The sequence below is a fragment of the Clarias gariepinus genome, chromosome 8 (genome assembly GCF_024256425.1).
Source record: "Clarias gariepinus isolate MV-2021 ecotype Netherlands chromosome 8, CGAR_prim_01v2, whole genome shotgun sequence".
NCBI lineage: Eukaryota > Metazoa > Chordata > Actinopteri > Siluriformes > Clariidae > Clarias > Clarias gariepinus.
The window spans coordinates 17,773,914-17,787,078 of record NC_071107.1 but is presented as its reverse complement, the minus strand read 5'-3'; positions in this window follow the sequence as shown (position 1 = coordinate 17,787,078).

The following is a 13,165-nucleotide window of genomic DNA, read 5'->3' as shown; positions in this document are numbered from 1 at the left end:
CATTTGGCAAGTTATAATGAAAATAAATGAATGATGTGTGGAAAAATCACGTGAAAATCATGTTGTGAAAAATATATTATGTTGGGAAAAAAATCAAAAGTGAAAATAAAAACATACACTACTCTTGAAAAATGTTCAAACATAACAGCGACTAAAAACCATGTGTATATTTCTTTTATGAATCATGCAATTATTTATGTCTGACATTTCTGTAAGATTTCAGCAGCATGGTTTCACACCACCTTGTAGGGATTAAATACAAAGTCGTGTGTCCATATGTTCTGTCTGGAATGTCATTGGATTGTGTATTAAACTTTTGCGGTCGTCATGAATGGCAGATGATGTGAGAGCCTGACTGACTTACTAAGTTACTCTGTGCGAAAACTGTTTTGTCATGTGGGAGACACTGCAGTTCTCTGAAAGGGTAAGGACTCTTTTCTTTTGCTTTGTTCTTATTCTTAATGCTGAATATAAAGAGGTATTTTGTCTGAGCAGAGATCTGACTCAGTAAGAATATTTCCTGGTTTCTTCTGTTTTGTATATTGGATGTTAAAAATGTCATAAACTATCCATCAACCAGCTTTTTAGAACTCAAAGGTTCAGAGGTTGTCTTTTAATTGTATTAATTCAGTTCATCAGGAGCAATTTAAACACAAATGGAATATCTTGCCTGGAATGGGAAAGAATCGCAAATGAATAGGAGGAAGAATTATATCTAATCTCACAACTTCATGTCAGATAAGATAAAACTGATGTAAAACAACTTGTCATCAATTTCAGAGTTAAAAGTGTTCTAGTTTACTTTTTTTTAAAGTAAACTAGAACACTTTTAACTTAAGTTAAAATGCTGTCTTTGTGGATGAATGTATATACATTACATATATCTATACAGAGTCAGCCAGAAGAATTTATACACACTTCAGAAAAAAAGTGTATTATGTGTATTATCTCAATATAATATTCATAATTCATAATATCATCATTTTATTATCATATATATAGTATATACAGAGTATATATAAACAAAGACAGTATAGATATGCATGAATGTGTGTGTGTGTGTTTTTTCTTTTCCATAAGTGTGTATATATATATATATATATATATATATATATATATATATATATATATATATATATATATATCACTTATGGAAAAGAAAAATTGTATGATTTGTATTATATTAATATAATTTTCATATTCATAATATTATCATATTATTGTCATATATACAGTATATACATTGTATATATAAACTTAATAATTGGATTTATTTAGGCATTGATAAATAACTCTGGGGTTATATAAGCTATTTTGGCAAAACATTTTGGATCCTGTTGTCAGCGTTCTGTCTTAACAAGACTATTCAGGGTACAATGCAAAAGATGAAACATGCTGTTCTACTTTTCCAGTAAATGTTCTTGTTAAGCATTTCATAATCTGATCAGTTTCCCTAAGGGATTTCAATCAAGTAAAAAAAAGTCAGAGTTCTCTATCCTGTTAATACAGCAACAAAGTAAAACGTGTTGAGTGTGGAGCATTGCATGGCATTATTGCCAGCAATAGACTTTTTTGGACTCAGTGCCAAATGTAGTTACATAACCATTACATTAAGTCTACCTGGGTCTTCAATAACTACCTGGACTCCATATTAACATCAATTAACATCAGCTATTATAGCTGAACTGCCTCCCACCCTACACACTGTATAAATGCAGATCATTTACTGCTTTTTGTTTCACCCAAATGAGGATGGGTTCCCTGTTGAGTCTGGTTCCTCTCAAGGTTTCTTCCTCTTACCATCTCAGGGAGTTTTTCCTTGCCACTGTCGCCCTCGGCTTGCTCACCAGGGACAAACTGACCATTTTGATTCATACAAATTCACATTTCATACAAACCTAAATAATTCTTTTGACTATGTAAAGCTGCTTTGCGGCAATGAAAATTGCTAAAAGCGCTATACAAATAAAATTGAATTGAATTGAACCTCATGCGTCAGGCTACAGTTTATAGTAGAACATACAAGAAGCTAATTATTCCGAGTACAATGTTTACTGGGCATGAATGAATTCTGAACCCTGTTTTGTATGAATTTATTTATCTATCTAACTTGTGAATGTTGGACTGTCACAAACCTAATCATTTCATCCTGAGTGCTGTGTGGCAGGGTATCAAAGCCTAAGCAGAAAGAACAGTGAGAGGATTGATATAGTGGACCTGTTATTCCTTTGAGGATTTGTTACACTTTCCTAGAAGACACTGATGTCTTTCACTCTTCCGCATATACATTAACCCAGAGGGGAGAAGAAAGATTTACAGTCAAGCCTGTTCATCATTTACAACTGTTCACACACCACATTCAAATATATGTCTGGCTTATAAATCCACACTGTTGGAAAAGAATGTAACTCCAAACATTGAACTCATCATGCCATTTGATCATAACTTGCTCAAATTTATTTGCTGATTTATTGAAAGATATTTTAGTGAGCTCTGGGTAAAAATAAAACCGGATAGGCACCATATGAATGCTGTTTAGATGCACACATGACACAGATTGGCACTTTGGTTCAGTAGCATCTGGAGGGTTGTACTCATAATAAGAGGGAAGTTTTCCAGGCTCAGATAAAGGCCTGCATGTAAAGATCACCCTGGGGAGAGGGCGGCACTGAAGTATCAGACCCAACGGGGATGACCGCCGCTGGCTTATTGTGGATCTGAAGGGGTGAGAACTGTGCCTTTGTGCTTCTTCCTTTACCTCCTTTGGTGCAACACAAGCATTTCCTACACGGGCTACCAGATGGGCTAATCAACAGATGGTACAGGACTACACTGATGGAGGGAAAATGGGTCTTTCATGGTTGTGGTAGTGAAAGCACAAGACAATACATAGTTGCACAAGGCCTCATTGCATACTAGGTGAGTGCAGACAGCAAATAAAACTACTTTACATCTAGACACACAATGCTGTTGGCTGCTGAATGCAGGAAATCATCAGTTAAAGTTAATCACTGTGCAAGGATATATGTTTTAAGCAGCTTCAAGAACAATTCACAATTCATGCAGTTATTATACTTTCACTTTTAGAACAACTAATTCTTCCAAAGAGCTGGATTGTTAATCTACTTATCTTTTGAGCGTTTGTCTGAAATCATTGGTCAGCATCCTCTGTTGTGAAATAAGAATTCCTGGAAATTCCGAAAGACCAAAGAGGTCCTGGTGCTTGCTGGGAAGAGGACTTCACAATTGACTCTCATGTGTCAGCATAAGACACAGAGTAAGCCATTAACCCTTAAAGCGAGAAACAAAAGCTTCAAGTGAATAATCACCTGTGGAATTTGTCAACTTCCCATACAATGTACACAATGTCAAACCTCATGTTTTACACATTTTTCTCATGTAGTGCATCTTTATCCAGACATTATTCATCTTTTTTTATTTATATATTTTTTTACACAATCTTACACACTTTCACTTTTTAATTAATCAGATTTTAATATTCTTCAGATAATTTGCATTATTGCATATTTGATTTTACAGATGCACTTGTGGTCACATGCGATTGCATGGTATAACATGCTGAAATTAATCTTTTACAGATTAAGGCTGTAAGGTAGTAGCTACAAACACTTTAAAACCAAATTAACCCAGAACATCATTTTCTTTAGAAATAACACATAATAAGACATACTGTACTTTGGACTACAGGGTGAGACATGTGTAATTGAATTCTGTTTTTCCATGTGTGTGCCCTGATAAGCTCATTTCCTATAGTCTTTGATGTATTTGTTCCTCAAATCAAAGAAATTGAGTGTTGACATAAACAGTGTTTACATGGGTGTGTTGACAGTGTGTTAAGTGTAGACTGACATGTTGACAGTAGCAGTCAACATGGTATACAAGCTCTGTGTTGTGAGTTGCCTTTTTTGAGCGTAAAACAGGACGAAATGTTCGCTTGAACAAATCAGTCAGTAGTATCAGTCCCTAAAGGCCTACCAAAAACACTGACCAGCTCATTCAAATGGATGTCAGTCAGCTTTAGTCATTAAGTTGGAAATCCTGCTGTAAGACAACAACGTCCTTCTTCCTTTCCGGGGGCCTTAGCCAATGAGAATGATATCAATATTTCAACATCACAGAGGATATGCTGAAGAAATGTTGGATGTATTAACAAATTATAACTTGTGGAAAGTCTCGTTCTGATTCATTCATTTGGCATTAATGTTCATATTTCAACTAGGCAATGATGGGCTTGGGAAAGAAGGTGGGATTCTTCTGGGCTGTGATCACTCTCTGTTCCATGTAAAAGGGAGAGAGAGAATCAGTGGTCAGACAAGCAACACAAACATTTTCCTTCTGAGGCATAAACAGTTTAACTGTTCAGACAATGTTCAAACTTGAGTTTATTGCAGGAATCTAAAACCAACACCACAAAAGACCAAAATCAGACTACAGCATTCCTCCTCCTCCTAACGCTATCCATTAACTCTTTATGATTGGGAAGACTGAGGACAGTGGTGGAGCAAGTTTGGATTGCAAGAAAGCTTGCAAAATGCTATTCTAGATGCTAGATTTGAGAGAAAAAAGCAGCCAAGCATGGCTAGGTTAAATATGGCACACATACAGTAAAGGTGGTCCAAAAGAGCTGCTGCTACTCTAGTTAAGTGGCTATTCTCATGTCTTCCTGAATCACAAGGAGCACAAAACAAACATGACTGTTTAATTCTACTTATCCAAAATATCACAAGCAGCTGTCGCTTGAATCACTTGGACTCACAGGTTGGGGTTGCTTCCTGCTTGAAACACGTAATATGCTTTAATCAGTAAGTGGGCTTCATCCCCTGGCAAAACATTAAAAGGGAATGTCTTTCATCCTTTCTTTCTTTTTTTAATGTTGATAATTATGATCAATCAAAGGAAATCAGAGCCTGGTAATTTAGTAGGAAGTCGAAAAAACACTGATTGTATCTGAATGATTATCAGTATAAATCAATTTTTACCAATGCCTGTCAAAAGATTTTAAACATTTATTTTCATTATTTGCTTCTTTTTTCACCTGGTTTTATTGCAGCACCTTGTTTCATGTATACTTGTTTTATCAGCTCTTATGCACTCATGTGTATTAATTGTAATAGAGACTATGCAACTTCAACTATGCAACTCAAGGTTAATTGAAAATTGGATTGGATTTTGTTTTGAACAACGTGAGAAAAAGTGTGAAAGAATTCATTTCCCCTAAAGATACCATCATACAAGCTGTATAAGTAAAGCAGTAATTAAAGTCATAGAGTACTGAGATCAGCTTAAGATTAATTTCAGTTAAGATCACAGGTAAAACAGTATGCTTGATCCCTATGTCAGGTCTTGTTGACACAGTTGATGGGCTTTGCATGTGTCAGTGAAAGTGTATAGGTAAAGCTCTCTCTCTCTCTCTCTCTCTCTCTCACACACACACACACACACACACGCACACACACACACACACACACACACCAAAAAAAACATAATAGAGCTTTTTTCAGGGCTATGTGCTGCTGTCTATCACACCTTCTCTTTCATGCTATGTGCTCCATAAATTGGCATCTGTTAAGACTTTACAGCACTATTTATCATCATCTTAAAGAATAAACAAGTTTATGGGTTTGTTGTAGTTGCATCTGTGTTCAGGTAGTAGCTGTCCATCAAGCCTGATCAGAACGGAGAGCTTAGGGATTTTTACCTCAATTTTTGCCTATTCTTCTATTTTGGTTTTATTCAAATACAAATGTGGTGGTTTTTTTTGTTTGTTTAAGGAGAATTTGTGGGTTGTTTCTTAGTTGGTTACAGAATAGTCTGTTGTTGCATTATACACTATTTATATGCCTCTGTTTCAGTGTGTACCGGAGCAGCCTGCATTATAAAAGTGTGAGATCCACTCAGGACACCACTTCAGTCCTACAGTATGGCCTGCATCACTTCGGGTATTGCCTCAGCTATTTTGGGGAGCACTGTTTACATAACATGTCTTCACTGTTTATGTGACCTGATTGTTTTTACTCCAGGTTTGTGTGGTCCCTAATTCTGTATGCACAAAAAGGCATTTTAAAAAATTGAAGCGTTGCAAAGTTGCGGTAGTTCCTCAGCTCATTCCTCTACCATGGAGCTGAGCACTCTGGTTACTTCACCAAATACTAGACCATCCAGACTCCACAGGGCGAGTGAAAGAGCACTAGAGATGGAGACAAAAGAAAGAAGAGTGGAGTGAGGGTAAGCAGAGGTTGTGTTGTCTCCAGTGTTTCCAGAGCTGTGTTTGATTAGTCGCTCATGGCCACGCTCTGGTCTCAATTAACTACACTGCAATGTCTTTTCACTTTTTTTTTTTTAGTTTTTTAATTTAAGTCACTGTTCTGTGTGGCTTAGAAAGATACACAAGGTTCAATTAACCATGTCACTTACATACTAAGTCTCAAGAGAGATTTTAGTAAAATAACAAATGGGCTCAATATTGTGTGTATATATATATATATATATATATATATATATATATATATATATATATATATATAGAGAGAGAGAGAGAGAGAGAGAGAGAGAGAGAAAGAGAGAGAGAGAGAGCGAGCGAGAGAGAGAGAGATAGATAGATAGATAGATAGATAGATAGATAGTATATATATTCATAAATAATATACATGAGCCAATTTAAATAATAAATTTTTATGTGATTTGCAAACAACCATCACTGTTCATTGTACAGTATACTCTCATTATTATAATAATGACCATTTGTTTGGTAAAGGCAGATGAGATTGAAAAAAATGTTTGTCTGTCATGGTCCAGCTGATGTCGAATGGCTATAGAGCTGGCACGAGTTTAATGTTTAGGCAGCTGTGCGCTTTAGGTATGCGTGAATGCACTGCCGCATGAATCAGCAATCTGGCATGGTTGAAGCCCCCTGCTTCTGTGTGGTGGCCTCCATAAAATCCCATCCAGATTTCCTCATGTTCTTATCATGATGGAGAGGGCAAGCATCCACAGGAGGTCCTCCACTTAACACCAATTTGCATCCCTGCATGTGCTCTTTGATCTAGCTATTGTAGAAGAAAGGGGGAGGCTTAAATATGTGCACATTTCAACTTTCCCCTCTGCTGTGCAGGCACAGGGACCAGACCTGGCAACATTTCCGATCCGGAGGTCATAAACCCGCCAAACAAGACAACCAGGCACCACCAACTACTAGCCTCACTACACACAGCCTTACATCTTACAGTAAAACATGTACAATTCATCAAATGTTAAAAAGTTCATATTGTTTACATTTGTTGTCTTGTTTTGATTATTCACTTAGAAATAAGCATTTATTAAAAGTTTAAACAATAGCTGCATTTACTCCATGGTACAGAAAGTAAATAAAAAATATAACATTAATGAAATATTTCATAGTTAATTACATTCATTACCTGTTAAGTTGAGTATGTAATAAATAAAACTGTATATCACTTCATCCAAATCCCACAGTTAGTCCATTATGTAAGAAATTAAAAATCTAGTCATGTAGCCATAGCCTGAAAAGATGATGATGCTATTTGGCAGCCAGAAGGTGTTGACAGTGCCCACTCCTCTCACACAGCAAGAGCTCGAAGATCCTTGACCTGATATAGCAATGCAAGCTTGAATTATGCAGCGTTGACAAGGCAGCACAAAAAAGACAGGATGTTGTGGGAAGTATAGACTATATGTTCAGCACTGTTAGGGTGCAAATACAATTGTCATTGTTTTGGGAGGCACTTTTGTTTACTTGTGAAGAATAAATGAATGTCTATTCATCAAAACATTTCTCCACTTTACCAGTGCTCTACCACTGATAAAGTATAAACAGATAGTAGATGTTGGCCTTTGGGTGTTTAGAGAGCTGGGGAAATCCGTCTGGTCGGCAAGGTTTTGTTCAAAAGAGTGTCGTTGTTGGCCTGGTGCACACAAAAAGGGGCCTTCTTGTTAGGCCTGAAAGACGAACACAAGAATGAAATGCTTGGAGACCACTTCACTGGATGGAGAAGGGTCGTCTCCGGATACTGACAGAATTCTGTTAACCCCTGACTTATAACACAAAAGCTGTCATTGTAGAAGAGAGCTGGATGTGCATTTTTGGGGCGCTATGGGTGAATGTAAAATAAAGCTTTCTTCCTTTTTGGCACTTTCTTTTACTCTCCTGCTTTTATTTCGGACAAATGTAAGGAAAAGCTATTTATTTCGAATTCAGCCACATTAAAACAAATTATAATAGTCCAGAAGTCCTGCTGGGAAAATAATCTACTGTCTTTAGTAACTGGCATGTCTTTGAAAAACAGGCCTGTGAAAGCCTGGGTTTCAGCTGTTGTCCTCTGACTTGAATCTCATTAACATAACACGAGGACTAAACCTGTTTGCAGAGGGTCACAGCCTGTGAGCGCACTCCTGCTTCTTTTTTCCCCACCGCAGGCTGCCCAGTGTCACAATACGATTTTGCTGTGAACCAAAAAAGCAAGACTTGGCAATGCTGTAACTAAAATAGAATTTGGCTTTTTATCAGGCAAAGGGACAGGCAGGCTGTATCTCCATGTGGTATAAATTACAGCATGGTGAGAACCAAAAAAAATGGTGAAAGTGGCCTCTGCAATGTCATTTTAGCAATTTAACTAGACAGTAATCTGTAACACAAGCAGTTAGAGACGATGGAGAATGCTTTATATTGAGGATGCCATTGTGAGAATTTTATTAAAGCCATCTGTACTGAGGATCACCTTCAGCACCTCGGATTGCTTCTAAAAACGTAACAAAATGCCACAGGAAGTTAAAGAAGTGTCTCTCAATGACCTCAGTCCAGGTGTAAGAGTTGAGTTAGGGACTATGTGTTCAGAAAGTATATTCTCACACTGCCTGTTGTGCGGATGCAATGCTGACGGAGCTGTTTTCAATAACGCAACCGTGATTTGGCAAAAGTGATTTAATCTGGAACAAGTTATATTTACTAAACATTGTCAGTTTTCTGTTACAGAGACAATAGCACATATCCCAAACACTATAATTTAAATTAATGTTTTAAGAGGATGTTTTTCATGATTGATGATAGTAAACCTAATCTATATACTTTGGAAAAGTGATTCAGTACTTATAACAATAAAAAAAAAAGTCCATATATATATTTTTTTGTAGTTAATTCGATCCATATTCCCTGCTGTAATGTTCTTTTTAAGAGTGAAGTGCTCCCATGGCCAGCAGTAATGAGCTCTTTATTGTGCAGCTGTTTTCTAGCCGGGGACTTGTGTAGCTGTTTGCATCTATCTGCTTGTCTGCCTCCCTGCTGTTCTGGGCCTGTGGGAGCAAACTAACCTCAGCACACTTTCTCGTGCTGGACGGTGGGCTCTGCTGAACAACTATAAGCTTAATCAGCCTTTTTCCAGGATCGGCCTCAGATCAAGCGTGCTGCCTGTTGACAGACCACAGATCTGTGTTTTGTGGAGCCCTTTGTTTATATGTGCCGCTTGAAAAACGACTCTTGATGATGGGTCAGTGAGAAGATAAGCACGCCTGGAGACGAGGGGGAAAGTGGCAAGGGAAGAGGCTATGATTATTACAAGAGACACAAAGCCATAAACTAAGTGAGTGACCACATGAAAGGTCAGTTTAACCTCACATTCCACAACAGCTCTTTAGACATAAAAACCTATGGTGGCAAACACAGAATCAGGAAAAAAGTCGTTGTTTACTCACCCTGGTTTTATACCTTTGATGAGTTGCCCTGTACTCATGTAATAAGTGCAGGTGTTAAAATGTGATTCATATGGTTTCTGGTTTCACTTTAAAGTCTTGTTTCACTCTAAAGTTACTACAATTGCTTGTGTATTGCTAAGTTTTATCATATCATTATGAATGCTTCCATGGGAATTCTGCTTCCAGGGTTATACAGTCATATAAATAGCACAGAATTAATTTGTTCTACATAAAACTGAATATAAAAGATACAGTAAATCTCTCAGTAGTCATCTATTACTTCCATGTCGGTGTCCAAGAAAAACAAAGCTTTTCTCATACTCCTTCAATTTTCTTATAAAAAACATAGTAAATTAACATCCTGTAACATCTACATTGTTTAGAAAGTGCTTCTGAGAACACATATTGAAAGTGACCCTCTGGCTGGACGAGGACTCCCCAGCCATTGACACTGCACTTGCACAAGAATTGAAATACATACTCCCTTTGGGTCGACCAATTCATATTTGTGCAGCTGGTGGAATGAAGATGGAACATGCGAAAGGTGTTTACAAAACTAAGCAAATATAACGAAAGCTCTATTAACATTCCGTGGTGGCAAAGGTTATGTCAGAATGGTCTAACATCCCACATATGCAAAAAAGAGTTTCAATCATTTCTCCCTTCTGACGCAGAAATATGAGGGCACATTATTAAGAAATGAACAAGAGTAGAAAAAAAGGATAGAGAAAGTCAGAAGTGTACCCAATTAAAAAGTTTGGAGGCAAAAATCTACTAGAGTGCAAAACAAAACATGTTCACATTTAACCATAATGAAGTATTTAGGAGTACAAAGTAAATATTTTGATGAAAAGATCTGACCACCAAGTTCATTATACCTGACCCTTTATATTCAGTAAGCAACCATAAGGAAACTATTCTGCTAAGACAAAACTATAATTTTATGTGTTTATTAACCCTTTTTTGCTGTGAGGCCTAACAGTGATAAAATAACTAAAAAAACTAAATAAATAGGCTAACTTACAAAATCGAATGCATACACAAATAACTATATTTTTTAAGATAATTAATATTTGGATATTGGATAGTTTTAAAGACTGATCCTTTTGCTTCTGTGTAGGCATGTGAAACATCTCACTATTGTATCTTAACATGAACCAGAAAATTTTGAATAGTGATAAATAAAAAAATTATAAAAAGGTCCCACTATAATAATAGGCAAAATGAATATTACATAGGCAGAGAGAACTTGAGCAAGAGTACAAGTATTTTGCTTCAAAAGTATTTGAGTAAATGCAAAGCGACAAAAGTGGTTCCTAAATACATTAAAGAAGTATACTGTAATTACTCAAGTATTTTCCACCCCTGGAAACTTATTCTATTGGCACATTTTAAAAAGACCGACATTTTTTTTTTTTACAAAGTATCCAGCAAATTTAAAACCATAAAGGTAACTGAATGTCATTTTCCACGGTTCTGTGAGTTTCTTAGTTGTTTGTGGAAGTGATTACTGTTTGAGAAATGTATTCCCTGACTTTTAATGGCACACAAAAATACTTAGTTCCTTAACTGGTGTTAGGCTTCAGTTTCCTCTGTTAAACCATGGCGCTCTGCTGCCCGCAGGGTTCCCCAATAAACCACAGTAAAGAGTGAGGAATGCCATGACACTGAGGGATGTTAACATTCCCTTCTGGCTGATGAGGAGAAGATATGGCACAGCTTGATTGTTTTACTGCCCTGTGAATGAGGTTAGCTTTTACCAGAACCAGAGGACAGAATCTTTACTTTAGTGTCCTGTCAGTCAGTGAACCCAAACATGAAGGTTCATCACACCATTCATTGTTTATCACTGTTTGCTTTACTGTTAAGCATCTCTGACATGTATGCTTCGCCCTGATAACCATGCAGATAAAATACTATAAGTTTTTCTGCCTATATAAAGGAGGCCACAAGTTAATCTCTTAAAGTGACAAATCCATCTACACTGGCAAATCAAGATTTTAACACTTAAAAAACGAGCCATTTTTCTTAATCTAAGGGATCAAAGAGCTTCTCATCTCTCAGCGTAAACGTCAGTCAAAGGAGTGGAGTGTTTTATGTGTTGTGTTAAGGGGCCTCCAGGAGCTTATAGGGTTTCAGGGCACAGAATCTCGGGGTAGGACATGCGCATCATAGGCACAGGTTTCAGCACTTTCATACACAAGGGAGGCAATAAGGGTTTGTGTGCTGCTTGGTGTTTTATAGCTGTATAAAAACCACATGGATAAATAAACCTTATCAGCACTAATGTCATTTGGCACCATTTGTTGTGGTTTGAAGATCTGTTTCATATAATCTATTCATATAGTTATTTTTCTCTTGTTCTTGTGTACACTGTTTTTCTTCTGATGCCTGTATACTGTATGCATAATCTATTTATAGGATTCAATTATAATTCAATTAGACCAACATGCATTTCGACAATACTCACTTATACTACCTAACCTGACATATGTGCATGTATATAACTTTATGCTAATGCAGTCCATTTATTTACCAGTGATCTATCTATCTATCCTGATTTAATATTTAGAGTTTTTTATAACCGTTCGTTCGTTTGTTTAATCATTCTCTCTTTCGTTTTTCTTTTTCTTTCTTTCTTCCTCCATTTATTTGGATCTGTGCTACAAGACTACTACCACCAACTCCTTGCTTTACATGTCTTGAAGTAGACACAGTGTGTGGTGATTAATTGACCTCCATTAAATAAAAAGAAGATGGATATGCTTTTTAAAAAATGGGCCATGATTTATATTTTACCACATAAGATCTAAAAAGAGCTTCAGACTGTGGAGATTTTTAAATATTTAAATAAGAGAATGTCTGCAGACAATCTGGCTTGAAATGTTCTCACTGTGTAACATCAGCCACTGGAACTAAAACAACACTATACCATGTTTGTACACAGCCTAAAGTCAACTGAACCCTGGCCAAGAAATACACCACAAAATGAGCAGTGTGGCCTGTCAATCAGAGACTGAGTGGCGCTTCTGTTCTTACATTCCCTCAGTGTGTGAGGCTGATTATCACACTCCAGCAGGATTCAGACTGAACAGCAGTTCTCATGTATGCGTTCTCGTGTAAGATTTCTTGAAGGATTGTTGGTTTTATGGAGAACATTTTTCACACTAAACCTACAGTATGACCAAAAAAGCATAAATATGCTATGTATGTAAGATTTTCTTTATACTCTTATAATATTTCATTTGAAGTATAATTTTTTTAACATAATCAAAGACCAGCGTTCATACATTGGTCATAAAATAAGAATAAATACAATTGTCCAAAACATAGTACAGTATTGGTCTTTATTTAATTTTTTCTGTTATACAGTACATATAAGAAATGTTTGTGCCAAATTTCTGAAGTAACCAATTTTTTTCTAAAAATTTCAAGTTGC